General features: G+C 35.1%; 1 protein-coding gene across 1 annotated transcript in view; it reads left to right on the top strand.

Annotated features, from left to right (window-relative positions):
• Window positions 1-12,263, top strand: part of LOC117119278 — an 88,404-nt gene that overhangs the window by 49,819 nt on the left and 26,322 nt on the right. The gene's annotated exons all lie outside the window — the stretch shown is intronic.

The following is a 12,263-nucleotide window of genomic DNA, read 5'->3' as shown; positions in this document are numbered from 1 at the left end:
CTTAAGATAAAAAAGGCCTGGTAATATTTTATTTTTAACATGTTCAATTTGTTTTGTCCATGAAAGATGCTCATCACTTACAATACCTAAATGTTTACATTGATGAACTCTTTTTAAGTGTGTACCTTCAATTTTCAAATTTAACTCTTTTTTTCCAATTTTTGCCAATTTTTGGTGTGTTCCAATTACCATGAATTCTGTTTTATTAATATTTAAGTTTAATTTGTTACAATACAACCAGTTTGCAATGTTGTGGAGATCAATATTAATTTTATCAGACATTTCTTTCACATTATCAGATGCTAAATACAGAGCAGTATCATCCCCATACATGCTAATTTTTACATTTTGTACAATTTTAGAAAGATCATTAATATACAGTAAAAATAACAAAGGCCCTAGGATTGACCCCTGGGGTACTCCACAAACACTATTATCTTTACTGGATGAGACATTATTAACATTAGTAATTTGGATACGGTTTCTTAAGTAGCTTTTAAACCAACTTATGACATTTTTGTCAAGACAAAAATGTTCTAGCTTTATGATAAAAAGCATTATGATAAAAAGAAAAACATCTAAACGTACCACGACGCAAATATAAATAAATTAAAATATATATATTGTGTTGTGAGTTACAGAGGATGCATTCATGTTGTATACAGAATGATGATGTAAATGGATTGGATTTAGTTAGTATATTCTTTCTTCATAAATGGACATCCAACTTTCTGTATAACTTTATTGTTATTTTCAAATGTTTTACTTTAAATATTATTTTACAGTGAATTGTAGGAGCATTGCCTACTATACGGAACCATACCTTTTCCGTCATTACCAACCATCTCTTCAAATCGTCTTTTATCTTTAATATTATACATTTCTTTAGTTGATAGTATGCCCGCTAGCCTGCATAATGTGTATATATAAGGTGTCTATGTCTGTGGGCTCCATTAATTGTTCAATGGAAATTTGTTCCTCATCACTAAATGAGAATGTCAGGGTTTAGTATACACATACAATAATTACGTACGTAGGAGAGTGGGTAAAATCATGGGTGGCGCTAGGATTTGCCAAACGTGGGGTCTGATGTCCACAACAGGTGTCCAAATTGTCGACAAGAACATACTGTAAGTTGGCGTGTTCGGGCGTCGCTGAAATCCTTTTCAAAGTGATCCAAGGGACAATTTAGCGGCTTTGGGCTTATTTAATTGATTTTAAGATCTACTAATATGTAAAAATGTATATACAGCTTTTTTTTTTCGAAGAAGTGTGTATTTCTCTCTGACCAGCAGCTCTCCATGACGAAGGGGGCATTGGCGTCACCCCTGGGTAAAATAATTACGATGTATAAAACTCAAGTTTTATTCATTTATTTATTTTTTTAATGTCTCTTAGAGACAAACTGTTGTATAAAAAATAGTACAGTTTGCAAGTAAGGTTGTGCCACACAAAAGTGCAAATGCCCCAGAAATCAGATTACTGTAATTACAATTAGCCAGATTAAACAGGAAATTCACATATATTCCAGATGACAACAGCTACTCACAATTATGTAACAATTGGTAGCAGAGAATGGCTAGAGCAAAGATATTTTAATTAAGGTTATTGAAAATGAGAGAAAGGAGGAAAACAAAATAATTAATAATATGTATAGTGAATATGTAAGTGTGGTTATGTAAAGGTGTATTGGTACGTATTTGTTGGTGTATGTTTGTGCATGCGGGGTATGTGTGTGAAAGTGTCGAGGTGTGTGTGTATTATGTATATGGGATTTTTTTGGTAAAAAGTGAATTAAAATATTACGGGAAATGTGCGATTTTCTATACAAAAAAAAATTTATAAAAAAAGCAATTTCTTTTTTCTTTTAATTTTGTTTTATATTGTAAAGAATTATAAAGCATTGTACAATATGAGAAAAAAAGTGAAATTGAAAACCATGAAAAAAGAGGACAAAAAAAGGATCACCACAAAAGACAAAAAAAAAAAAGAATTGGTAGCAATGTAGAGGTCAAAAAGTATAGTAACTTAGTATTTAAGTGCTTTACTGTAATTAAATGTTTTAATCGTTAATAGAGCCGTTGTATCAAAAGGTGACGATTAAGATGGTACGGGCTTCTAATTAGACTCCCAGAAGATTCTGCAGCGAATATAATGCTAAATGAAAGTTACAGGAAAGTTTAAAAGCATGTTGGAAGACCAACTAAAATATAGACAAAATTAATTAAAGGTGACCTCAGAAATATTGTGGACACCAACCAAGCACTTGACACACCCGGCCCAAGATAGAAAGCACTAGCTTGAGTTGGTAGGACGTGCAATATCTGACGACTAGTAGCGTACAAATGATGATAGATAATATTTTGTTAAAAAAACTGCTAGTTGCAGAGTAGACAAGGTAAAGTTCGAAAGAAGTGTGGCTATGGAGATTTTGTCCAACCCAAAGACCTTTTCGAATAATGTCCAGAGTAAAAAAAAAATTAAAACTGTCAAGACCGTCTATTATCAGCAACAATGGCACTGTGCCGAATATCTACAGCAATAAAGCCGATATGTTTAACATTTACTTCAAAAGTGTTACTACAGAGAAGTTATACAACACGCCCAGCTTTCCCCAAGTCAACGGAATATCAATGGATCTAGTAATTATTAATGAAGATAACGCTAAACATATCTTGGATTTACTGAAAATAGACTGTCCCAGGTTTTGATGGTATCCATCTACCTATCCTCCGTGAAGCATTTCAAAACCTTGCAAAAGCATTAGCTATTGTACTTAAACTAATATTGCTGGTATGGTAATGTTTCTGGAAAATTTCTCTAAGATAATCCCTGTTTTCAAATAAGAAATGAAATCTTCCGTTTATAACTACAGAAAATTAGCTTGTTGTCCATTGTGGATAAAATGATGGAGAAAATAGTTTGTGATCAAAATGGTGCAGTTGTTGGAAGACCTTTTGCAGTAGAAGATCCTCCACCACCTAACTTTTAAGTGTTCTGTAATGCTGGACTGATCTCCTTGATAAAGGCAATTCCTATGATTGGATTTACATGGATTATAGCAATATTTTTCAGTGTACCTCACCACAAGTTGCTAATCAAACTACAGCATAGGGTTTACAAGGTCATTTCAAAGTGTTGGTTAATAGTTGCTTATCTAAAACCACTCCTGTGAAAATAAGTTCTTGGAGTCGTCTTCGACAGCAAGTTAAATTTCTCCACACACACCAGAATGCCTCCAGTTTCAAGGTATTATATAATTCACTAATTCGTCCTCATTCATTCTTTCAAAATCATTGAACTGAGACCATTGTTGATGTTAGGAGAAAATTCTTCTCAATCAGAGTTAACGATTGGAATAGTCTATCTCAGACTGCTGTCCAGGCCCTAAACCTTAATCAATTCAAGAGGATCCTGGAAAAAACATGGTGTATGCATCAAAGCCACTTCTACCTGTATATTCGTCGCAAGAACCGGAATCTTGGAAGGAAACAAAGACATATTAATAAAGTCAACCAAGTAAAGTTATAGTATTTATATCTTTGTTACGTCTGATCGCGACTTGATTTTCGTTTGTTGATAACAATAATGGGCCTGTTACTAGACTGAAAGAAAGCAGCAGAGAGTGAATAGTGAACAGAGAGGCAAACTGCCTGCATAGTACCGTAAACCAGCTAGTTCTGAAGGAGAGGGGAATGTTCTGTATTAATATCAGTCTATCCCATGTTTTCGAAGACCTAGCTAAAGATACTGATACCAATGTTAAATTCAAAATGGTGATAGTACAAGTAACTACTATCAACTGATTTTGTTGCCATTAATTTTCTAGGACCATTGCTCATAGAAATTCACCCTGCAAATCTATTTCATGTGTAGATCAGCCTCCCTGCTAAAGTGAAAAACTGTAGTAGGCCTACTGAAATCCCTTCCCAGCTATCACATGCATATTCATAACTTTAACTCTGATCAAGATTTGTAAATTCTTGTACATTCTACATGGTAGTTGCTAAATACAATGGGTTCAGCCGAGGGGCGTGGCTTTGTATGTTGACGTCTGCATAATTTCAGCCATAGTTCGTCTTACAGTTATAGTTCGTCCTCGACATAGAGTATGCCCAGCTGTCTTTATCACACAGCATAGCAAAACACAGCAACTCCATGGTACAACCAATGTAAGAAAAATAAATTGTCCCTGTGTAATTTTCTTTCCAAAATCAGGATCCTGGAACATTTTCAATTTTATGGGGTCTACACAGAGTGAAATAATAGCCTGCATATGCCTAGTTAGTCTTATTTTAGCAATAGGGATTAGGCCGTAATCACAGAAAGAAATGAAAACAATTCAATAGCCTATACTACTAGTACTACAATACTGTACTTTTTCTGTGGATTTCCAACCTAATCCCATGAACAAATTATCTTTAACTGGAAGAGAAAATGGAAATAATAAATTAAAATTACAACTTCTATTACATAACTGCTGAATTGTTAAGATTTATTACTTTTTAATGTTTCACAAAATTGCCGGCTATATTACACAAAAAGAGAAGGGGAACAGAATGTTAAATATTTAATTAATTTAAATAATGTACTGTATTTACTTTCCAATACCTGTATCTGTATTGCAATTTGTATTGTATAAAGTAATGTATTAAATGACATTAGGCCTATTCTTTAGTAGCCTAGGGCCACATTCTGCATAGGCCTAATGTGTGTACCTGTGGTCCGAAGGGTCTTTGGTCAGAAGACTTATTGGTCTGAAGGGTCTTTGGTCCAAAGGCCCATTGGTCTGAACGGTCTTTGGTCTGAAGGTCCATTTGTCTGAATTTTAGTGACCTAAATCTAGGAATGCAGCTTATATGGCAGTAAAACAACTCCTTACAATTTTTGTAGTAAATTAAGGAAGATCACCTTTCAAAAACCATATTCCCAAATGTTTCCACCGACAACTGAGACCTCTGACGATTAGTGCCTGTCACATGGATCAAGTCAAACAATGATTCGCATACAACGTTCATGCCATTTGAACAATAATTAATTTCGGAAATCTCTGACAGTCTGTGAACGTGATTACAGTACAAATAGTTGCTCCTAATCCCCTGCCATGTACGGCTGGGTTGGTACAGCCTATCAAACTCTATCTAGCCTGCCGGGGTCGGGCTTCTATGCGTTTCCTGGTCCTGTTTACAGTACAAATAGTGATTACAGTACAAATAGTTGCTCTCAATCCCCTGCCATGTACGGCTGTTTTGGTACAGCCTATCAAACTCTATATAGCCTGCCGGGGTCGGGCTTCTATGCGTTTCCTGGTCATGTTTTGAACGGGTACCATTCACACGTCTTACACGCCCTATCTCTTCTCACTGATTCCATAGGCTCTTGCCCCTTCCGCCACCTAAGTATAAACAATTCATTTAGGTCTCTAATATCACCATTAACATGTTTCTTTCTTTCTTTTATTAATATTTTAAGAGGAAATGTCCCACTCAGCAAAGCTGATTTTCAGGGGAGTCCTCATCACAACAGACAAATTACAAAAGAGACAAAAAGCAGAGCAAACAGCAAAAACAACACATTCATAGAGAAAAAAGAAAAGTCAATAAATGTTTTTATAGTTTTTTAAAAATAGTATAAAAATATATCATTATTAAATTTAATTATTTTCCTTAAAAAACTATGTAAAAAAAATATATCATTATGTAAAAAAGAAGCACGCCCAAACAAGAACAACCAAATATATCAAACAATGTTATGTGTACCGGTCACGTCAAGGAGATGAAGCTTAAGTATCCTTTTAAAGGAAGAAATTGACAATCCCTCACTGCATTTAATTGTGAAAGGAAGGGAGTTCCAATAGTTAGCTCCACAACACCCAATAAAATTTCTACCATAGTTCCGAGTAGCTTTATAAGGGTAGATGTTATATAAACCCTTTCCGGCCCTAGAGGTGATAGAGGTTCTTTTACAAATGAGATCGATAACCGGAGAAGGAGCCAATGAATAGAAGCATTTAAAAATAAAAAGAATAGTATGGAATTGCCACCGTGTGGAGAGATCCATCCAGTTATTTTCTCATAGCTGTTCTCAAATTGAAGTTCTGGGACTTAAGCGTTTGATAAGCCTGATCCCTCTATTAAAGATAATATATAAAGGATGAAGAATGAAATTATAAGTCTGAGACCAAGCAACACTACAGTATTCTAAATAAGGACGAACATGACTGTTAAACAGGGTGACTTTAACATCCAATGGGAGGAAACCTAAATGACACAGACATCTAAGAGCTGCTCTAGATTTAATACTAACGTATTTAACATGTTCTTGGAATGTTAGTTTTTCATCTAATACGACCCTAAGGAGTTTAGACGAAGACTTAACTTCAAGAACTGAATTATTAATGATAATTGGATGAATCTCACTACGGAATTTATCATTACAAAAAAACATGGAATATGTTTTTTTCGTATTAATTTTTAAGTGGTTATCAGAAGGCCAAGTATCAATTATTTTGAGGTCAGTTGCGAGGTTATGTGTTACAACTTCGCAATTTGGTCCGGTAGAGTATAAAGTAGTGTCATCTGCATATTGTAGTAAGGAGCAAGAACTGATTATTGAAGGCTTGTCATACAAATAAATAGAAAAGAGAAGCGGACCCAAGAAAGATCCCTGGGGGACGCCTCGTAATACAGGAATCCACTGAGAAAGAGAATCACAGCATTTCACCCTTTGAACTCTATCAGACAAGAAATTGGTGAACCATGATAAGCATTTACCGTGAAAGCCAATCGAATGTAATTTTTGAAGAAGAATTGAGTGACTAATTGAGTCAAAAGCCTGAGAGTAATCAATCATGACAGCACCTAGAACATGATTTTTGTCATATGCCAACCTGGCTTCGTTGACCAACTTAACTAGTAAATTCTGGACCGAATGGGCAGGTCGAAAGCCAAACTGACAGGACGGAAGTATTGAATGTTTGTCAAGAAAGTTAAAGGTTTGCTCATAGATGATTCTCTCGTGAACTTTAGCAATTATGGGCATTATTGAAATTGGTCTATAGTTGCTTATATCAGTATGCGAACCCCCTTTGTGAATTGGTCGAATAACTGCTGTCTTCCATTCCAAGGGTAAGACACCCTGGGTGATGCACGGATTGTAGATAAATGAAAGTGAAGAGGCAATGGCAGGAGCAGCCAACTTAAGAGATAAAGCAGAAATACCATCAGGTCCAGATGACTTTCTGGTATCCAACGAGGTAAGAATTGTTAAAACCTGGTCCGGAGTTGTTGAAATAAATTTGGATAGACGATTGGGAGTAGAAGGAAGTTTCGATAAAATGGAGACATCAATATGTTTAACAGGAAAAAAAGAACCAGCAGAAGCAAAAAAATGGTTAAAGACATTAGCAATGGATACGGAGTCTGAAAGGCATGATCCGTCGACGTTTATGGATTTAATTGATGTTTTCTTGCTTTGACGCCCGGTTATCTTATTGAGATGTTGCCAGAGCTTGGAATGATTACCCTTTGATTTATAACATATACTGTTTAGGAATTCTGTTTTGTTATTACAAATTAATGAGGTGACTCTGTTCCTAATTTCTTCATTTTTCAGCCAATCGCGTTCATTTTTAGTCTTTTTTGCTTTCTTAAAAAGTCGCTTGCGGTATCTCATAAAGCCTCTAATTTCAGAATTGACCCATGGGAGGGTGTTCTTTCTAGGTCTAAACTTCTTAATTACATAATGTTTATCGAGAACATGTATGAACAAAGCTTTCCATTCAGACCATATTTCATTAATATCGACAAGATCGGTCAGATTTGTCCAGTCGACATTATTAAGGTCTTGGATAAAAGAATCAATATTACATCCTTGGAGAGTGAGGAAAGAGGTGGTTTGGGGTTTTATTAAAGGAGGGAGTGGGTATCAAACCATATAGAAGTGAGTGGTCGCTAATGCCAATGTCAAGTACATGGACATCATCTAAAAGGGTCGGCCTACTGGAAGCCATAACATCAATTAGGGATGCACTACCTCCCTCACCTCTCGTATGCTCTTTAACATGTTGAGTTAATTCAAATTCATTGAAAAGGCCAATTAATTTTTTCTTCCCTGTATCTTCTGGTACCTTTAACAAATTAATGTTAAGATCACTGGTTAAAATAAGGTTAGAAAAGGAAGTTAGCTGCATAAGGTGTTGGAGAGTTTTGGTTATTATTTCAAAAAAAGCAGGTTGGGAGCCTCCAGGTGGCCTATATGCACCAACGACATATGTCGCTGAAGTCTGACATCAGTAACTAAGTATTCAAGGTCAGGGCAAATGTGCTTAATTACCATCCTGGAATGGAGAGAATCTGATACATAATTGATTATGCCACCTCCCTTTTTGTCAGACCTTTCAGCCCTGAAAAGGTCAAACTTATGTACTGTAATAAGACTATCTGGAATATCTGGAGTAGTCCAGGATTCTGTAATGACAAAAATACATGGATATTTAAAAATACTAATCAAATGCAAAATTTCGTCAAATTTTGGCATGAGACTACGCACATTGATATGTACTACATTCACTCATTGCCTTTGTGAGGCAACTAAAGATTTAAGACTAAAACCTTCATCTTTATCGGAGTGATTATTATAAACTACTTCATGGTCCGTTGTGTCCAGAAAAAGAGAGTCAGAAAATTGCGGTAGTGCACAGACTTGACAGTTCCAGTACAGTAGGTGTTTTCAGTAGAGTGGAAATGGAACTCAGTCTTGCTTAGACCGCTACAATTCCGGTGGAACCAAGAGTCACATATGTCACAGCAGATGGCACATTGGTTAGTGCGGATGGTCCGGTTGCAATGTGGACACTTGATCCTTCCAGAGTGCTCCGGTCCAGGATTAGCTTCAACATCTCCACTCAATAATAAACACTGCCAAGATGCTGTGTGATTAGCATAATAATGTATTGGGGCTCCGAATTTACGTCTGTTATGTAATTTTTTTGTCTTAAACTTGGAATTATCGGTGATACAAAAAATCAAATTTGTCCCGGGTGCAACAGTGTTGAAACGAATATTCAGGACAGTATAAGATCTTTTAATCCAGAACAAGTTAGTGTCGAAGGTATTGGCAGCGTTCATGTCCATGATATTGGGCCTATTGGAATGATTAATGTAATGTAGGCCATCACATTGTTTAACGTTTTAATACGGCGGATTCAAATCACAATAAACGCAAAAATAGAATTAACTTACTGGTGGCAATCATATATCTCAGCCTGTCAATTTCTGTAAGACCACCCAGCTACAGGCAATGGTTACTTTCATTTCATTAACCAAAAGAAACCTAACGCTAATTTCAATGAACCTTATATACGTCAATCCCTTTTCTCATATACATATGCTAATTAAGTTTGGTGCATACGTGGCAATTCGTGTAAGCAGCATGTACGTCGTTACGTTTACATATATGGCTCATACCTTCACCTGCATCTATACGCTTCGGTGCATGTGTCTGTAACTTTACTTCATGCTTAACAGTACAGTAATATCAAGGTAATACATTTTCAACTGTGACAGTGCCCAAAATTGTTTACAAAAACGTAATGCAATGTGATACAAAAAATCAAATTTGTCCCGGGTGCAACAGTGTTGAAACGAATATTCAGGACAGTATAAGATCTTTTAATCCAGAACAAGTTAGTGTCGAAGGTATTGGCAGCGTTCATGTCCGTGATATTGGGCCTATTGGAATAATTAATGTAATGTAGGCCATCACATTGTTTAACGTTTTAATACGGCGGATTCAAATCACAATAAACGCAAAAATAGAATTAACTTACTAGTGGCAATCATATATCTCAGCCTGTCAATTTCTGTAAGACCACCCGGCTACAGGCAATGGTTACTTTCATTTCATTAACCAAAAGAAACCTAACGCTAATTTCAATGAACCTTATATACGTCAATCCCTTTTCTCATATACATATGCTAATTAAGTTTAGTGCATACGTGGCAATTCGTGTAAGCAGCATGTACGTCGTTACGTTTACATATATGGCTCATACCTTCACCTGCATCTATACGCTTCGGTGCATGTGTCTGTAACTTTACTTCATGCTTAACAGTACAGTAATATCAAAGTAATACATTTTCAACTGTGACAGTGCCCAAAATTGTTTACAAAAACGTAATGCAATAATAGCATATTGACTGCTATTGTATATTTTCGGAAATATTTCAGCCGCTCCAAATCTCTTTCCTATTCTTCCTTCTTCTTTTATTTTTTCGCAATTTTACATTTTATTCATATTTTCCATAATGTTATACACTCACATGTTATAGTCACTCATTTAGGCCTAGACTAGACCTCGACTATGCCTATTATATAATTTAAAATATACAATTTTATTTGATAACATTAATTTTTACATGAACTAATAATTCATACTTAAACAATACATTAATTTTAAATGTAAATATAATGACATAACGAATAAATAACAATAATTAAACGTGTACATAGTATCTATCACTACTACTAGTAGTACAATAACCAGATTAATATTTTCTATCTTATAATCAATTTTAGGCCTAGGCAAACCTTTACTAAAAAGGTACACTTTTTCCATCAAAAGGCTTCTTCTATGAATGGAATGACCTGTTCAAAGCACGAACTCCTGTAGACCAAACCCACTACCGTTATGATTTTTAATAAGACAAATACTAGTTTCTTGTCCCCTCCCACATCCATTTTTCCTGCCTCACCAATTTTTCTTTTCTTTTAATATATTTCGTTTATTTTGCGAAATGTACGAAAATCTGGCTAACTCAGTAAAATTCCTCTCTCGATCGTTCGTGGATGGGGAGATGTTCAAGCATTTCCCAGGAAGAATTTCAGTCAGTCTGTTGAACTATTACTAGTAGTATTATGAATTAAAACTCAATATACATATGGTATGAATCAGTCTAGTGCTTCATTTATCAGTGGCGTAACAGGCGGGGGCATTTTAGGGAGTTTTTCTCAATTTCGACAAAATTAGAATTAAAAACACAGAATTCTTTCGTGCGCTTCGCGCGCATTTTTTAAGGATAAAGCTTGTGCTTGCCCTCCTTTGCCTTCTAAGTTATTTAAACACAATAGTCCCAAACTCAAGAAAGAAAATTTAAGATAGATCGTTTTACCTAAAAGAAGGGCCTCAATGTGTAATGATGGTGAAAGAATATGTTTGTAATAAATAAAGCCATAATTAAAATGCTTATAGTCAGTTTTTAAAAAACGAGTGTGGCCATATATAACATAAGCGCATTTCTTGTTGAGGCAGGCCAATTTCCTTTTAAAATTGCACATTTTAGGAAGTTTTGATCAATTTACCGGTAGACGAAATTAGAATTAAAAACACAAAATTTTTTCACACGCTTCGCGCGCATTTTTTAAGGTTGAGGTAGGCCCATTTCCTCTAAAAATTGCACATTTTAAGCTGTTTTGATCAATTTACCGGTAGACGAAATTAGAATTAAAAACACAAAAATTTTTGTTAAGGTTAATGCTTGTGCTTGCCCTCCTATGCCTTCTAAGTTATTTAAACACATAATAGGCCCAACTCCAATAGAAAGAACATTTAAGATAGATCGTTTTACCTAAAAAAAGGGCCTTAATGTGTATTGATGGTGAAGGAATATATTTGTAATAAATAAAACCATGATGAAAATGCTTATATTTAGTTTCAAACACACGTGTGTGGCCTATATTATAAATAAGATTCAATTTCAATTCAATTCAATTCAATTCAAGTTTTATTGTCAAACACAGTGAGAACATGGTTTGAAATTCTTCTTGTTTGTTCACAGTTAAAATGTAAGTTAAAACAAGACACAAAAGATAAAATCACAGAGGAAACAGCAAAACTGTAAAAACAACAAAAGTCTGCTAAAAGGTTAAAAAGGCAAAAAACATTAAAAAGGAGTTAAAATTGGTTAAACATTCTGTGAAAAATCAGCTTTGGCAAAGGCAAGCAGATTGGGGAATACAGCATAGGCCTATCTTTTCCACATTTTATTAAATTGTTTCATAGCGCTTGGGAGAAATGATTTACAAATTCTATTTGTCCGCATCCTTGGATATAACATACGTCCAGTCCTGCTGAATGCGAGGTACTGATTAAGAGGGTGATTAACATCTGATATAATTACTTCCATTTTTTTACACATTGCACTGTTAACACAATCTTCTATATTCTTACTGTCTTTAGTCCCAATAATTCTGTCAGCTGTTCT

The sequence above is a fragment of the Anneissia japonica genome, unplaced genomic scaffold (assembly GCF_011630105.1).
Source record: "Anneissia japonica isolate Jap-2015-1 unplaced genomic scaffold, ASM1163010v1 scaffold2308_len244532_cov108, whole genome shotgun sequence".
NCBI classification, from domain to species: domain Eukaryota; kingdom Metazoa; phylum Echinodermata; class Crinoidea; order Comatulida; family Comatulidae; genus Anneissia; species Anneissia japonica.
This window is presented reverse-complemented; position numbering and strand designations above follow the sequence as displayed.